Genomic DNA, 18,231 nt, shown 5'->3' on the forward strand with positions numbered 1-18,231 from the left:
CATTGCGCGAGGCCTAGTCAACCGCACTGGAGTCACTGGAGATGGGTAGGACACCAGGGACAATCTGTCTACTTATAACGATCTCGTTAAGGCCTTTTACCTCAGTCGCCGAACCTTCCCTCCACCTCACCCCAAGTTCAGCCAGGCGCAGGCTACAACCCTGCGTCTGCTACAAACAAACACGTACCCTGCACCCGCCCGCCTCCACCTTATATTCCCAGACGTTTACACTACCCCCAACTGCTGGTGCTGGTACATTCACCCGACTACGCTTCCGCATATGCTGTGGGAGTGCCCAGCACAGTACAAACGCATTAACACCACGACCCTCTTGTAGAGGTTGCATGAGGCTCTGCGGAGCTCCGGACTAGACGACCAAACCCAGACGACCCAGCACGCCCGTGAGGTAGCGGCGAGGCAAGCCCTCGACGTCCCCTCATGAGAGGCTTAGACCCGTCCATCATAAAGTGCTGGTTCTCCACTAAAATTGTATCCCCCCCCCCCCTAGAAGGCTTCTGTGCGCCTTGTAAAATTTTTTATTGGGCGATGTTGCAAGGGTGTATAGTGTGGAGCAATAACAACAAGCTACGCTAAATTCCAAATAATAAAAGGCTTATTGTGAAGGTGCGGTGATCTATAGAAGTTACCAGAAAAGCAGGGCAGCAAGAAAGCCTGATAAATGCCAGTGCGTGATGAAACCAAACCAGGAAAGAGAGAACATACAAATAAATATATAGCAAGTACAGGGGAAAAAAATCTTGTCATCACTAGCTGCGCATGCGGCTTCCTTCCAAGAAACTCAGCTTTTTTTCCAGTGATATGAAAGTAGAAGAGTGCGCCTGGATAAGCAAGCTGTCCGTCTGTCTATCGGAAGAAGAACCTTGCTTCTTGAAAAGTGCTGGTATTCACGATTGGCGATTGTAATGATCGTTTTTACTTCATTCACTCGGATATTTATGCGTATTTTTTTTCAGTCACGTTTTTATTGATGTTTGGTGGCATCAAGCACCAATTTTTACTTGGCCTTCTTGCTGCCTATCTTTTCTGCTAAACTACATAATCGCCTCGTTTTCACAATAAACTTTACTTGGAAGCTAGTATTTATCCCTGCCTGGCGTCATATTGTTTATAGTGTTTCATGCTATGCACCGTTGCAACAATGATGTGAAATCGGCTCCTTGTGCGGGCGCATCGTTCTTCTCTTGTCCGACAATTGTCCTCATCTCATGCTCCGCCATCCGATGTACCCCAGCATTTATCAACCCATTTGTCCTTTCTATCTAGGGCGAGCTACCCTATACCACACCACATGGGTCTGCCCAAAAAATGTATAACTTTCCTTACCGGAACGGAACGCACGAGCAGTGGCAGATGGTGCTGACCAGCTTGAGATCAGCGAAAGCTGATCGCCAGAACCGTAAGTGCTGCCACCGCCACTGGGGACTTGTACTGAAGGCTCCACCCAGAACGAAGATCCATCGTTCTGTGTGCCTCATCAAAATAAAGTTCGTCTCTCTCTCTCTCCTGTGCAGCCTCATGAATTCATTACTACAGCGCAACAGACAATGGACAAGAACGAAGTGAGCACACAGAGTGCTTCGTTCTTATCTGTTCTCTATCTGTTGCGCTGTAGTTAATAATGAATTCACACCAACTCGTCCAGTTTACAGTTCTTATGTCGGGATAATAAACCCGCTTGTGTTCTGGAATATCTGCATGGCTGTGTATGCTGCAATTTAATTTCTTGGCCATGTGCTTGCAGTCTCTCGACGTTCCTGGATTTCTTGAGCAATGTGTAGGCCTCGACAGTTTCTGGTTAATCCATGCAGGCATGCAGGATGTTGTAGTCTGCAAATTTGCACTGCCAGTGCTGCTTTGATTGCTTTCAGTTCAACATCGCTGGGTGTAGGATGTCCTGGAATGGCCACCACTTGTATGGTACTTAATTTTATTTATTTATTTATTGATGTAATGTCATACTATTGCTACATTTTTATTGCCACATCAGCATAATAAGTATGTCTGATGTTTGTTTGTATCTTCATGATAAGCAAACTCGTCTTTGTGTTTGGCAGTTGCATAGCCTCCCGGCTTAATTGTTTACCCCCATGTTGCACGGTATGGGCCTGTTGTGGTTCGAGTTCAGGTGATACCGAGGTTGTGTTTTTGAAGGGAGGGGTAGTTGTCTCTGTAGCTCCAATGCTGGCTGGCATAGAACATTGTAACCAGGTTCCGAGCCCTTGAGGCAAAGAATTTCTGCCGCAGGCAGCACCTCTACTCTGTCTAGGTGCTTCTTCGTTTGCTCTTTCTTGTTTTCAAGCAAGGTCAGATTCGAAAGACCTGTCAGTTACAGACGCTGTTTTCGAGAAGTTGCCTTTTTTGTACGCTGCTGGTAATTTATGTCGTACAATACCTTGGACACAAGTACAGCATCTTCGATTTTCTATATTATCCGCTCGTCCACCCTCCGAGATATTGAGATTATTCTTTTCATCCTGTTTAGAAAAAGTGTCCAAGCGTGACACAACTGTTTCACCCACATGGTGCTCTGCCGCCTTGGTCTTAAACTGGCTAAGGATTCGGAGATGTTGACTTACAGATGTATTTGTCCTGCTATGCAAAGCACAACGTGTAATATAATTATTGATTCTACTTTTATTTACTACGTCGATGTAAGCCAACAGCTGGAGGCCGAAGAGGCTAAGAAAGACTGCAGTACTGCACAGAGTGTAGTATTTTTTGTATCACGCCTGTATTGTTTGTGTTGGCGAGCCTAACGTACCTACAACTCCCACCTATAATATTTTGTCTTTCGAAAAGCTGTGGCTGAACTTTAGTGCTCTACCACGAATTTTCTTGCTCCTCATTCCTCCTTTTAGAGTATGATGAGGTACTGCAAATGAAATAATCTTCACTTCCTTCATTCTTTAATAAGCCGTATTACGCAATGCCCTCTAATAAAGTTTCGTCTGCTTGCGAAACACATCTCGCCCGTCTCTGTGCTTTTCTGGACTTCTCCTGCACCTGTGGGGTCTACCGCTCTCTCCATCGCGGTGATGGATGTGCAACACCCCGAGGATCCTCCCGGTTCCCGTTCACCCACGGACATCGGTTCGAGGAAGCGAGGAAATACATCGAGTGGTAGCGAGGACACAGAGCTGTACTCTGCATCAGGTGACGAGTCCTCGGAAGACGGCTTTCGACTTGTACAGTACCGCAAGGCCAAACCAAGAATTATCAACTCATCTTCGGCGTCCAGCTCGAACACTGTGAAAACAGCGCCTCAACGATGGCCTCACTCCATCCTGTTTGTGCCACAGAACGCTACCGACAGCCTGCGCGTCCTCAACAGGCAAGCACTCTCCGTGTATCTCGAAAACACTGTGCCAAACGGGATCAAGGATGTGAGGATAAACACTAGGCGAAACATCCTGGCTATCGATGTGATGAACCCGAGCGCGCTGACCATACTACAACACGTAACGCAGCTGGGAAACATCAAGGTTCAATCCATCATGCCAACGAATCGTGCCACAATTACAGGAGTCATCTATGAGATTGACAATGAAATTCCTAATGCAGACCTCCCAGTTCTCATAAAGCCAGCAAGTGAACACAACGTCATTGTGCTTGTTGGTCGCCTCGGCAACACACGTTGTGTGAGGATAACGTTCAAAGGCGACTGCCTTCCATCCTACGTACATGAAGGTTGGCCACTTTCGCCACCAGGTTCGACCATTTATTCCAAGACCAATGCAATGCTTCAATTGTCAGAAGATTGGCATGTAAAGGGTGTCTGCAGAAATTCGGCCGTGTGTCCTCGATGTGCCGAACCCCACTCAGAAGACAACTGCAGCGCAATCAAGTTGAAGTGTCCTAACTGTCAGGGTGATCACTGCGCCTCTTCCAAAGACTGTCCCCAGATCAAGAAAGAGATCACCATTCTTAAACAAATGGTGAGAGACAACTCTACCCACAAAGAGGCTGCTGTGAAAGTACGGCGAAGACGACGTCACCGTCGAAGGTCTTCACGACGTAAAACATCAAGTTTTCAGGAACAGTCAACTCGTCAAGCCGCATCACCAGCGGAAGTTTCCAGCCCTCCGAACACCGGTGTTGGAAGGGAGAAAACTGCCAGATCTCTCTCCACAAAGGAATGGCCACCACTTCCACGTACACGACCGCCAGAAGAGCCGCAGAAGAAGCCGCCCCCAGTACAGCAAGGTGCTGTATCCGAGGAGTCGCGGAAAACAGATGAGCAAGTGATAGCACTTATTAGGCCTTTAATGAATGCCATTCGCGTGTTGCTAAGCAACATGCACACACCGTCTGCCAGAAGTGCGCTTCAATTACTGGACGCTCTTAGTCCGGTGCATGCAACCCTTGAGTAGATCATGGCTCCACAGCCACGGCCCTTTAGGGATGAGGTCCGACAAGCAGCTATTCTTCAGTGGAATGCGCGCGGACTCAGAGCGTGCCTTTCGGATTCCCGTCGCTTCGTGTACGCCAATATGTTTCCCATTATCGTTATTTGCGAGCCGAACTTATCGAACACAATCAGGCTTGCCGGATATGAATTATTTATGTCGTCAACTGTTTATGAAAAAAGTAAGGTTTTGGTGTGTATTCGCCGTGACCTCACCTACACTCATCAGCCTGTACCACCTAATGACAATAATCAATATATATGCCTAAACGTAAGAAAAAAGAATTTGGCCTTTACTTTTGTGGGCGCCTACCTATCTCTGTCAAGTCGATTTGATTACAAAAGACTCCAAGACATCCTTTCCTCAACCTCCAATCCCTGGGTCATCATTGGAGATTTCAACGCCCATAATACACTCTGGGGAAGTCCGATGATCAACGCAAGAGGCAGAGCTCTGGTATCTTTCGCCTCCAGTAATGAACTTTGGCTGCTCAAAGATGGAAGTCCTACCTTCTTACGTGGCTCCACCTACAGCAGCTGTCTTGACTTGGCTTTCGTCTCCCGAAGCCTTGTCAGACGTGCAGGGTGGTTTGTGGACATAGAGATGCAAGGAAGCGGCCATATCCCCCGTACATCAAGATCAGAGGATTGTCCCCTTTCAAAATACGGGATACGATTCAAAGAGTGGACTGGCCTAAATTTCAGTCTATTATGGAAGAACACTGCGACGCTAATCCATCTTTCGACTTGGAAGAGGCATTCAAGAGCGCGGTGCAAGACACTATGCGCGCTCTCACATGCTCTTCGAAACTGGACGAAATTGATGTGGAACTAGAACGATTTCGATCAATCCGACGACGTGCTGAACGAAGATACCGACGTACGAAAACAATGGACGATTTACGGACCACCAGGCGCAAGCAAAAGAAGATACAGCGCCGGTTAGACAAGCTCGAATCGCAACGTTGGACTGCCTTCTGTGAGTCGCTAGATCCACGCAAGCCTTTATAGCAAATATGGAGAACGGTGCGCGGTCTCCGGACACTCCCCGTACAGCGATTCCCATTCAAGGCGCTTGCTCTCTCTCAAAAGAGATAGGAGATTGACGTGGCAGAGGATTTCTGCGCCAGATTATCCGGCCAACTCACAGCTACCAACGTTCCATCTCCTTCGAGTAACTGTCCGCCACCACGTGATCACCGGACCACGTGATCACCCGATGGATCTACCATTCTCAATCCAAGAACTTAAGGCAGCATTAGCTTTGGGTAGCCGCACATCAGCGCCAGGACCTGACGGAATTTCCTACCGAGCTCTGTGTCACCGGGGGAGCGAGCGAGAGGACTTCTCCTTGAGGTGTACAATGAATCCTTGAGAGATGGCACACTACCAACAACCTGGAAGACAGGTCGCCCTGTTCCGCTGCTGAAGCCTGGCAAGTCGCTGGTGGAACTCTCATCATATCGCCCGATCGCGTTGGCGAGCTGTGTGGGCAAAGTAACGGAGAGGATGGTCCTAGGACGCCTGGAGTGGTACTTGGAGTACCACAACACCTACCCAGATGCTATCGCGGGCTTCCTACGCGGTCGATCATCGATAAATAACGTCGTCGACCTGGTCACCTACATTCAACATGATAAATGCCGTAAGCGTCTCTGCGCTTCTTTATTCCTCGACGTTAAAGGGGCCCATGACAACGTTACGCATGAAGCCATCCTCTCTGCTCTCGCAGACGTAGGAGTGGGTGGTCGGATGTTTAAATGGATACGGAGTTATTTATCCATGCGATCCTTTTTTGTAAGCACCGAAGAAGGCCATACTTGTCTACATTATAGCTACCGCGGCGTCCCTCAAGGCGGTGTACTTAGCCCTGTGTTATTTAATCTAACACTAATTGCTCTCCTTGAGCACGTGCCAACTACAGTCAGGCTATCAATGTACGCCGATGACTTCTGCATATGGACGTCTGCAGTAACACGCCTACAGTTTCGAGCGAGAATTCCGAGAGCCGCCACACAAACTGTTCTCTACCTTCGCAATCGAGGCCTGGAAATTTCCTCAGAGAAATGCGCACTAGTGCCATTTACGCGCAAACCCATGGCCAACTACAGTGTAATGATAAATGGCCAAATAATACGACGGGTCCGATTGTACAAGTTCCTAGGTGTCATAATCGAAAGGGACTTGTCATGGAGCCCACACGTAGCATACATGAAAAAACGGTTGACAGGCATCTGTCACCTCCTCGAGTTTTTCGCTGGCAAGACCTGGGGAATGTTGCCAAGTGCGATGTTGCAACTGTACAGGGTGTTTTTCCTAGGATTTCTGCTATACAGCTTGCCAGCAATAAACAACACAGGTAAAACAAATCTACGCACAATACAAAGTCTTCAGGGTCAAGTGCTCCGGATCTGTCTAGGCCTGCCTCAGAATGCTTCAACAGTGGCTACGATAGCAATCGCTGGAGATCACTTTGTCAGGACCCACATTGAAATTGAAGTACTCAGGACCCATATAAGGCATCTGACCAGGACTCCTCGTCACCACTTGGCCTCCCTAACAGCGGACAGACCACACACATCTTTCAGCCAGACGATAACGGCGTATGATGAATCATTGCCAGCTTGTTCCACCCCGGCTGCGAGACCTTCGATTCCTCCATGGTGCCTCGCTCAGCCAAAAATCTGCCTCACAATACCTGGTATCTCGAAAAAAGCTGATCTATCATCGCCAGCCCTTAGACAGCTCACGCTACTTCATTTGTACGAGAGCTACCGTGATTCTACGCATATTTACACTGATGGATCTGTCCTTCCAAGCAGCTCCGCGGCGGCAATCGTCATACCAGCGAAAGCTACAACAATCAAATTTAAGACGACCCACGCGACAACATCGACGGCAGCAGAGCTCGCAGCGCTCTTTACTGCCCTTCATCACATTAGTTATGAACCACCACATAAATGGACAATATTCTGCGATTCGAAGGCGGCACTGCTGTCTCTACTGTCACCTTTACGACGCGGACTACACGAACAACTAATATTCCATATTACAGAGATGTTGCAACATATAAGTGAAGCAGGCCATGAGATAACCTTTCAGTGGCTTCCAAGTCACTGTGGGATTATCGGCAATGAACGGGCGGATCACGCTGCCCGCTCAGCCCATACTGAGGAGCACCACGTCCCAATTCCTCATTCTAGAACTGATGCAGCACGGAAGCTCCGCCTACTTGCTCGGCAGTGCACCGCGTCTCAATGGAATGAGCCACATTTAAGAAACACGCGACTGTACTCACTTGATCCAACACTAAGTCTTCGAGCGCCATCACAGCTTCGTCGTAGAGACGCCACGCTTTTATATCGACTTTGGTTGGGCGTTGCCTTTACTAAAGCCTATGCATTCAGCATATGGATGACCGACAGCCCAACCTGTGACCACTGCGGCCATAACAGAATCAATTGACCATATTTTGTGTGCCTGCCGACACTACATTAAACAGAGGGCATGCCTTCGCCACGAACTTGACCAACTGGACGAACAAACGCTATCCGAAAAAAGAATTCTACAACATCGAAACGACCTACCGTCACAGAAGAAGGCCGTGCAAGCGCTATTGCGCTTTTTGCGATCTACCGGCCTGTGTGAACGACTTTAACTGGAACGCCTTTTGTGTGTGTGCCTCCATGTGTGCGTGTTTTTCTTTTTTCCTTTTTTAAGCGTTTTCCTCTCTGTCATCTTTCTAACCCCTATCCCCCATCCCCAGTGTAGGGTAGCAAACGGGAGACTCATATCTGGTTAACCTCCCTGCCTTTACTCTTCATTCTCTCTCTCTCTCGGCTGTTTACCCCCACTGATATCTGCAAGAAGGGACAGCTCTTGAACAAGGTTTTCTTTCTAAGGTGCGCATGATGTAGTATGAGCGTTCGCGTCTTTTGTCGTTTATACATCTGTAGAACCAGCTACCTGACAGAATACCTATTATGCGTGATCGTGGTTATTTGTGCAGTGTTGTTGAAGAGTAAATATTGACGCAATGAATGTTTTGCACATTCGCAGTATGGAATGATGCCTGTTTTACAATATTGCCCTTTACTTTTGGTTGGTATTGCTTGGTAGATCTTGCATTTGCATGTCCCCCTTATGCAATAAATAGCCTTTGGAAGTGTAAGGGTTCAATAAAAGATGAACCAAATCTAAGGGGAACAACATTTTTTTTTATCTTTGACTTGCTTCAAAATCTGATTGTCACGGCTGGCAATTCAATGGCTTACCTGATGTTAGCAGCAGAATGCCACAGCCGCAGAGGCAGGTGAATTAGTGGAAGAACAATTTTGTTGTCGAAAGATGTGTGTTTTTTCTTGCCTTTTGGCAGGCAAAACTTGCAATATATGAGTGCGTCATTGCAAAAAGGTAGTTTGTGGCTCTTCATTGAATAAACTGCATATTATGTAATGTTGAAAAGCATAAATTGCTTTTATGTCCCCAGGATGAAATATTCTTGCAAGTAGCATCGTATTTCATAAAGGTAGTAATGACAGAGGATATCGTTATAAGAGTTCACATAACAAATGTGATCATAAACCTATTATAAACTGCCAGAAACTTGTTAGGCATGGGTATTACTGCCCACGTGATTAGCTGTGGACGCGCAAGAACTGTTTACACTCAAAGGAGGCAATATTCACAGGAAGGAATGCAACTGGCTGACTCCAGTGCACAGTTATGACTTCGTTTTGGTTCCCGTACTTAAGAACAGGCTGTTTGCCTGATTATCATATTGTTGCACAATGTTTACATAACGTTGCATGCATCGGGAAATTTGCGCGTGAAAAAGAAAATGACATAAAAAGAATGCAACTAAGTGGTCCCGCGTTCAGCGCAACGTTCAAACTTCGGGCTCTTTGCTGTCGTGTCATTTGTCCTTGCAGAGTTTTCAGTTAGTTAAACTACTCTGTACGCACGAATATTGTGTGCTATTCAACAACAAAAAAAATTGTGGCGACCCCAAAAGGCCATGTCGTCTCGTGGGAATCGAACACTTCTTCCCATGACAACTCTAAAAGGTGTGCCTACAGCATGCGATGCAAACGTGAAAATGCCCTTCATTTGCTACGTAGCGCGTAAGCAAACCCATAGAAATTTCGAGAGGCTGGAATCAGTGGTACTAGATTTTTATTCTCCCTTCGCGTACGAACCGGATTCGGCAATCCACGTCTCCGCGTACCGAACTTGTTGAGCGAGAACCGTTTTCCAAAAACAAACCGTCAGATAGCTCTAGGTGCAATTTTTATGGAAAATCTCAGCGATTGCTGCGAAATTTTGACGAACCAGTTGGTCGCAGCCGTGAAGAGGGGGGGGGGGGGGGAGGGGGCAGTTCTGCACTGCGATTGCGGAAACCACATTTTCGGTGCGACGAAAATCGCATCATGTCAAATGGTCTTTGCCCATTAAGGACGGACCGACAGATCGACGGACAGATTTCGTGGGTGAGTCGTCGAAGAATGCGTGCGCATTAAAGTGCTTCGTCCCGTGTTCCTTCAGCTGCTTTTCGAGGTAACTGCACACCACTAGCCAATTAGGTTCCCTTACTTACCAGACATCAGTGGTATTACGCGTTTTTATTGCCCCCCCTCCCCCCTTCTTCTCCCCGTACTGATCGCCCTTCGTTTCACTGGTTTCAGGATTAAATATGGACATCTAGAACAAATTTTACAGGAATACCGATACCGGGCTCCACTTAAACGTAATATTTTAACCCAAAATAACTAGATATTATTTTCCGATTAGACTAGCCTATAGGTTAGCAGTGCTTAGCCATTAAGCTGTGAGTGGACTCCAGCTGGCCCAGCTATCTTTCAGAAGTGGAGGGCAGATGCGCTGCGTTTTCATGGGTGAAGCTTGTTTGTATTTTTTAGGCTGTCACCGACTATAATAACATTTAATATCGACAGCACTGGCTCGCCAATAAAATAAAGGACCCGACTGGCTTGTTTTTTCACGCACCTTTTGTTAAATAGAGTCGTGAACTGTTTAAGTCATCTCGGAAAACTGAAATCTTCTATGCGCGACTAAGCTCCAACTTAAATTCTAGAATATCTTGCCCTGCACGACTCAAGAACCAGCCGGACACCGATTAGCAAACAAAATTTCGCGGAAAATTACAGTTTAATTTGTAAGTGTGATGTAATGTAATCCGTGGCCGTATGTTCCGCGCGTTCTCGTATCGCGAGTCCTTTAAATTTAACACCGTTATGTACAAGCTTAATAACAAAACAACAAGTACCAAACAATCAACCAACGCTGAAGCGGCTTACTGCGTTCCTTCACCGTTTCGCTGAGGTCGTCTTGAGGCTTAGCACTTTTGCACGAACGAAAAAAAAGAAAAAGAGAAAAAAAGTCAAGAAAAAAAGAAAAGACGATAGCTCATAGTCGAAAAAAAAAAAGACGAAAGCTGAATAGTCACAATTTTTCCATTCCACTGCGCGTTTCACAGATGCAACGTTCCATCAGCTACATTTGAGCCGCGCTTTCCGCTCTCGCTGTTGAAAAAAATAGAAAGAAAACGCAATACAACTGAAACGGTATGGAGCGCCTAATGACTTCTATGCGCGGCCTAATCACCGGGACGACAAGTAGGAGTAGTACGGCAGCTTCGCCGCACTGTTCTAAAGGGAGACGGAGAAGGAGAGCTTTATCAAAGGTGAATGTAGGACGCGCGCGAATACAAAGGGAGCGTCCCTTCGCACCGGCGTGCGGGGTTCATTTTCAGGACTGCGCATATACGGCGCGCCCTCCTGTCCCAAGCGACCGCGCATTAGCGACCGCTTTTCCACGTAGAGCAGCACGTCTAGGGCAGCTGCATTCGCCCGCAACGTTGCCTGAAAGCGGACTTCCCTCGCAGCACAGCAGCAAACTACCCGCCATTGAAATCCGGGGAAAGCCGCGAAACGTCTCTGTCTAACTATCGCCTTTCAATATGGGCCTCGAGCTCCACCACTGGAAAAGCTGGCGCCACCGTCGCCGTGACGTGCTATTAGGGATCACGTGGACATAGCGGCCGCGTCGGCTGCTTCAGGAGCACCGAAGCGAGCTGAAAACGAGAGTTTAAATTCCCTCGTACGCTGCGGTCCTCATTAAGTGGCGAGATTTTCCTGCTTCGAGTGTCTCCTTTACAACGCTTGAAAGCACTACAATAGGTATAGTGGCTGCCTTTGAAGGCGCGCAACATGGTAAGCTACTGCTCGGTGCCGCAGTGCCCGACGTACGCAACGGAGCCCGGTGTCAGCCTTATTCACACGTAGCCGCAGGACAAGAAGCTGCGTGAAGCTTGGCTCGCGAAGCATAAAACCGGCAAACAGCCATCGGCTGCAACTCGGGTATGCAGCAAGCACAAATGCGAGGAAGATTTCTGCTACGGCGCCGGGTCTGCGATGTTCGGAAAACGCGCACTGAGACGCTCGCGCCAGTCCGCTGCCCGGCTATTGTCATGACGGTTGGATCTATGAACTTGTCGATGCTATAGATATTGGCAAGTTTACTGGAGTGGAAAGGGAGCGATAAGAAGCACATAAAAAAAGCATGGCATATGGTCATGTTTGTGTTATAAATTAATGCACTGGATTACAAGAAAGCAGCGGGAAATCGCACGCTGAGAACACCGATAAACATGCAGGGCAACGCAACTCGAGAAATAATATTGAAACGTCCAAGAATTTAGAAGAAAAAAAAAAGATTGAATCGTCGCGACGGCACATCAATAGGCGTCGAAGTCTCTACAATGAAATCATTTTTCTACAGCTCTGATAGCGCCCACGCAACAATGGTTGCTTGTATACAATCAAATGCTCATATTCTGCGTCCTAAAGCTCATGGCACGGTGCGAAAACGCGCACGCGGCGAAAGCGAAACAGTGCGCGGACAAGCATGCAGACGCGCAGTCGGTCGCTGCGAATCTGCGATCACTGCATTGAGAGTTCATTCTATTACGCTCCATTTAGTTATACAAACACTATAAGAGCATATCTCATATAGTTTGCTCTCAGCGTTTACCTACCTTTTACGCAAGAAGCCGGTTCGGGAGGCTCCATCGCGGCGACCGCGCGCAGTGGCGTTCACTGTACGTATTAGGTAAAGATATAGCGTCTGTAAACAATTCTATGTTTTCAGTTTGCCCAATATTATTATTTAGACAGTAAAAAACTTCTCTCGTTTCGAAAGTATCTACAGAAGTGTCCGGGAGAGCTAGCCTGTGGTGTTTTCAGTGGGCGCTGACAGCAAAACCTATGAGGAGCGCGCCGCGTGATCCCTCATACTACGCCAGCGAGGCGCTTCCGATAGATGGCGACTCCGTAACTCCTCGCCGCCAATTTCAATGTTGCCTTGCAACCTGCGGCACAAGACTCGCCTGAAAGAGCACAAAGTGGGAGGGAGAGGCTGCGAACCGAATGCTGCCAGTCAACGTGAGGTGACGCTACCAGTCAGAAACGATGTATCGCCACGGACTTATCCCACAGGTGCCGCGCCGCTGAGGAGCATGTACGCGTGACACTGTCAGCACACTTATGGCGTCTGGCGCCAGCTGTGGTTACACAGGTTAGCGCGTCGGGATCGTGATACACTGACCAGCATAACGGTGAACGTGAGAACCCAGTGGTAATCAATACTATCAGCGTGACGTAGCGCATTAGCGCGAAAGCTGAGACCTTTAGGTATTACGTGCGTGGCGAGATCAGTTTTCCTGCGCGCGTACTTCGTAATCAGTGCTAGGAGGCGTTGTTGGCTAAGCGGCATGCTTTACCGCCAGGCAATGTGAGACGACTGGGGGCAAGGAAGAAGTGGCTGTTTACCTTCACGCTCCGCGAGTACAGCCGCCTTCTTTGTTTGTATTTTCATGAGTCGGTAACTGCGTAAGGGTCAAGCTCGAGAAACGGGAGAAAACAAAAGAAATAAAAAAATAACAACAATGCCAAAATACGTAGTAGAAGAAAATTAGCAGATAAAGTAGAAGACAAGTATCAATACAAGAGAATGTGTACAGCGGAAAAGAAAGAGATGCACTTAGGTTTATTTATAAGGTATGGGAAAGGCGCGCCTCAGTGACAGATCGCAGATTGCAGTCCTAGGCTCCAGACACAAGAATCTCGTCGCAAATTACGCCCCTTACAAATGTCGTTTAACATCGTTAACAACGAAACAAAATTTTAATTGCACACGCACGTGCAGTTTAATAAATCGCGACCGACAAGAGGTAAACTTTATAAAACTACATTATTGCCTCAGGCCTGAACAACCGCCACATCGTTAATCGTCCTTTCCTCAAAGAATAAGTGAACGGAACGCCCTTCTACAAAACGTTAGCAACTCAACCACTGGCGAGCATTTTATATGCAGCGCAGTTCACGCATGAAAGAAAATATATTATGTAGGCGCCTTGTCATTAGAAGTAAAATTAACTTTCGTCCTTCCACGTCGCATAACATGACGTATTTAGCGCAGGAAAAGCGTCGGAGGTGTAAACCTATTTATCAGCATACAGGGTGGACTAACTCTTTTCTGGGTCTATCATCAGCAGCACGTCGCTGGCGCTGCGACAAAAACATAGCACATTGCCTAACTTTAGAAACAATGTGCAGAGGTATTGTGCGATTCGACGTAAAATTCGATCCTCAAATGGTCGTTGGAATATATTACGCAGTTATTTTGTAGACAACGTTGCAGATCAAGAATGACTGCATTGCGAAACTCGCGGAGCGACACATGCATGACCATAGTACTTCCGTAGCTTCCAGTGCTGTGAGTGAAATACAGCACGAGCCTTCACTCCGAAATGAGAAGCGAATGCAGAAAAGAAAGGGACCAGGCTGCATGCTTAGCTGCCTCATTGCGGGGTCTACACGTTATGACCCATAATTTGGGGGGTGCCGCCTCATGCAGGTTTCAACTAATGTGACGTTAGGGTGTGCCTCAGTTTTTAGTGCGATTAACATTAAGAGAGTCAAAGTGGAAATATGCGTGTGCGTGTGTGACGTGTTGGAAGCCACTATGGTGGTAAAGGTAGAGGGGGGATGGGAGATTTATTATTGCGTATATGTGTACGGACGCCTTGGTAGCTATGCAAAAGGGGAAGGCAGCCGGGAAGGATCAGGTAACAGCATATTTGTTGAAGGATGTTGGGCACATTGTTGTAGAAAAACTGGCCACCCTGTATACGCAATGCCGCATGACTTCGAGCGTACCGGAATCTTGTAAGAACGCTAACATGATCCCAATCCATCAGGAAGCGGACGCCCAAAACATGAAAAATTATAGACCGATCAGCTTACTGTCCGTTGCCTACAAAGTATTTACTAAGGTAATCCCAAATGGTATCACGAACACCTTAGACTTCTGTCAACCAAAGGACCAGGCAGGATTCCGTAAAGGCTACTCAACAATAGACCATATTCACACTATCAAGCAGGTGATAGAGAAATGTGCGGAATATAACCAACCCTTATATATAGCTTTCATTGATTACGAAAAAGCGTTTGATTCGGCCGAAACTTCAGCAGTCATGGAGGCGCTACGGAATCAGGGCGTAGACGGTCCAAATGTAAAAATACTGAAAGATATCTATAGCGGCTCCACAGTCACCGTAGTCCCCCATAATGATAGTCCTCCATAAAGAAAGATACAAAATCCCAATAAAGAAAGGCGTCAGGCAGGGAGATATGATCTCTCCAATGCTATTCACAGCGTGTTTACAGGAGGTATTCAGAGACCTGGAGTGGTAAGAATTGGGGATAAGAGTTAATGGAGAATACCTTATTAACTTGAGATTTGCTGATGATATTGCCTTGCTTGGTAACTCAGGGGACCGATTGCAATGCATGCTCACTGGCCTGGAGAGGCAAAGCAGAAGGGAGGGTCTAAAAATTAATCTGCAGGAAACTAAAGTAATGTTTAACAGTCTCGGAATAGAACAGCGATTTACGATAGGTACCGAGGCACTGGAAGTGGTAAGGAAATGCATCTACTTAGGGCACGTAGTGACCACGTATCCGGATCATGAGACAGAAATAATCAGAAGAATAAGAATGGGCTGGGGTGCGTTTGGCAGGCATTCTCAGATCATGAACAGCAGGTTGCCATTATCCCTCAAAAGAAAAGTGCATAATAGCTGTGTCTTACCAGTACTCACCTACGGGGCAGAAACCTGGAGGCTTACGAAAAGGGTTCTACTCAAATTGAGGACGACGCAACGAGCTATGGAAAGAAGAATGATAGGTGTAACGTTAAGGGATAAGAAAAGAGCAGATTGGGTGAGGGAACAAACGCGAGTTAATGACATCTTAGTTGAAATCAAGAAAAAGAAATGGGCATGGGCAGGACATGTAATGAGGAGGGAAGATAACCGATGGTCATTAAGGGTTACGGACTGGATTCCAAGGGAAGGGAAGCGTAGCACGGGGCGGCAGAATGTTAGGTGGGTGGATGAGTTTAAGAAGTTTGCAGGGACAACATTGCCACAATTAGTATATGACCGGGGTAGTTGGAGAAGTATGGGAGAGGCCTTTGCCCTTCAGTGGGCGTAACTAGGCTGATGATGATGAATATGATGTTGTTGATGATGACGATATGTGTACGGTATAGCTGATGGTGGTCTGCCCTGAAGCACTGACAGTTACACTTCGAATCTTGAAGAGGCAGGGAGGTGTGTCGAGTGAGTTCCCTAAAAACACTTTGCAATGTGGTAAACGTAGTTCACCTCAAAAATCCAGGACCTCAATGACGTATGAGGTAATGCTATTTACCGCTTAATCACCATTTCTTTCTTTTTTAAGCGAAGCTTTGCTTTGCGAACCATGCCGGGCTTTGTGACCGCAGGTGCTGCGGCCTGGCTGATCTCTAACCGAACTGGTCAACCAATCGCAGCGGAGGATGGGCGCCATGCGTGCCGCTGCGTTCCATACACCACCACCAGATGGCGCTCGCCTACGCGCTTCTTCTTCCATTGAGCGTCCGCACAGTGGAAGAAGAGGGCAAAAAAGTTTGCAGCCAATTACCCGGTGATTGAATGCGCAGATAGCCAGCCAGGAGTCATAGAAAACAAAGCGACAGGAACAGAGACAGCGAATTGGACTTAAAGAATGGAAACTAAAAAGGGGCCATGAAGATTTACAAGAACTAGAAAAAAGGAAATTAGAAGGGAAAATCTGTATAACACGAAAAGAAGTGCCTTGCTATTTGGGGCTCACGCTGGTTGTTTAAGGAGAAAAAGCATGCCGGAGCAAACATTCGCATTAGATCAGGCATGTATGTGCTGCAGCAAAAATCCGGAGACCACTCAGCAAATCCTAATAGAATGCGAACGGATCCACCCAGCGAGACCAATACGTAACGTACAACTTCCAGAAACGCTTGGATTTAAAGTAGACGGAAGTATCAACCTGCCAGCAGTCAAGATAGGCAAGACCCGTTATGAGTAATGGTGGAAAAAGGCAGTGAAGAGACTATTGCGATCGGATCTATTCCAGGCATAGGCAGCTGTACAAGGTAGAGGAGGTTAACGGAATGCATACAGCAATGCTAGAAGAAAGAGCATTCATAGCACACCTGAGTAACTCAAGCACACTAAGTGAGGATTTGTCGCGGCGCCGTTGTAACGGGGATGGCAATAAATATCCATCATCATCACCGCGTAGCCGTGCAATAGGCTCATAAACATGTAAGGCGGCAGAAGAAAGACAAAAGGGCATCAGTTAAAAAAAGTCAACATCACTCGGTCTGCGAAGAAGCGACGGAAGGGTCTAATATTGGAAATACCAGAGGCCAAGGGAGCTGGGCCACGTTCCCGTGCTTTAGAATCTTCTTCCCTCTGTCGACGCGTTGATTCAACTTCCCTAGCTCTCGCTTCAGGATCGGGTCTTCGCCGACGGTTCCGTTCACGATCAGCTTCACAATGGCGCTCCAGTGGAGCGGCTTCTTGCATGGGAGTCCTGACGGTAGTCTTCGCCATTGCTATCCAAACCCCACGTCACTTTTTTTTCACTGCGAGAAAGAGGATCGCCGAAGCGAGCGCGTGGGTTTTTATCCGAGAGCAATGACATCACACAACCTCCATCGCGACAGCGCAGCTTTTTGTCCTCCTCTGGCTCCAACCACCCTCACTGCGTTGCTATGCTAGGCGATGCTATTTTTATACTCTGCTTTCACTTTCTCTCAGATCTCTCTCCCCTAGCTCGGCAAAGCTGCGGACGTCAAGAGAAACCCGTCTAGGTTCAAACGCCTTTACTGTAAGAGAGAACAAATAGGTGTGTATGCCAATAGAGAAACGCACTCTAGAGAATTAATAAATGAGAATTAATAATAAATGAGAATTAAGTTTGGAAAAGATGCAACAAAACTAAATGGAAAAGAAAGAGAGAAGGAGTTAGAATGCACATGCATCACGGAGCGAAGTCGGCAAGAGTATATTCAAAGTGTCACGAGCATCTTTGGTTATCGGGCACGGTGAATGGAAAGAAAACTTGGTTCGGGGTAAGGTATTTATGACCGGGAGAAATTGCGATGAGAAGAAACAATAGTTAGTAGAATGCCTAAGTGCTGGCATTAAGGGTTTCGAGAGTGATGTCGATATTATCCTTTCAGGTGAAACGAATGCCCGCCTAAAGGATCTGTATGGTTATACCGACAGCAACGGGAAGATAATACTATATCTCTGTGAGCAACGTAACCTCGTTAATGTGAATAGAGGGCCTAATTGCGATGTCCGATCACATGGGAAGTCGGACATAGACAATGGACCATTGATTACTGTCGTA

The 18,231-nt window shown here is 47.2% G+C and overlaps 1 protein-coding gene across 2 annotated transcripts in view; it reads right to left on the reverse strand.

Moving 5' to 3' along the window:
* Positions 1–18,231, reverse strand: part of LOC135907134 (acetylcholine receptor subunit alpha-like) — a 294,303-nt gene that overhangs the window by 220,380 nt on the left and 55,692 nt on the right. The window contains exon 1 of one of the 2 annotated variants that reach the window (XM_070536904.1): positions 10,744–10,762. The exons of the other annotated variant lie outside the window; for it this stretch is intronic. The gene's annotated coding sequence lies outside the window, so the exon portion shown is untranslated. Of the gene's footprint in view, positions 1–10,743; positions 10,763–18,231 lie in introns of those variants that run through there. 2 annotated transcript variants of the gene reach the window in all.

This window comes from Dermacentor albipictus, chromosome 4 (assembly GCF_038994185.2).
Source record: "Dermacentor albipictus isolate Rhodes 1998 colony chromosome 4, USDA_Dalb.pri_finalv2, whole genome shotgun sequence".
Lineage (NCBI taxonomy): Eukaryota > Metazoa > Arthropoda > Arachnida > Ixodida > Ixodidae > Dermacentor > Dermacentor albipictus.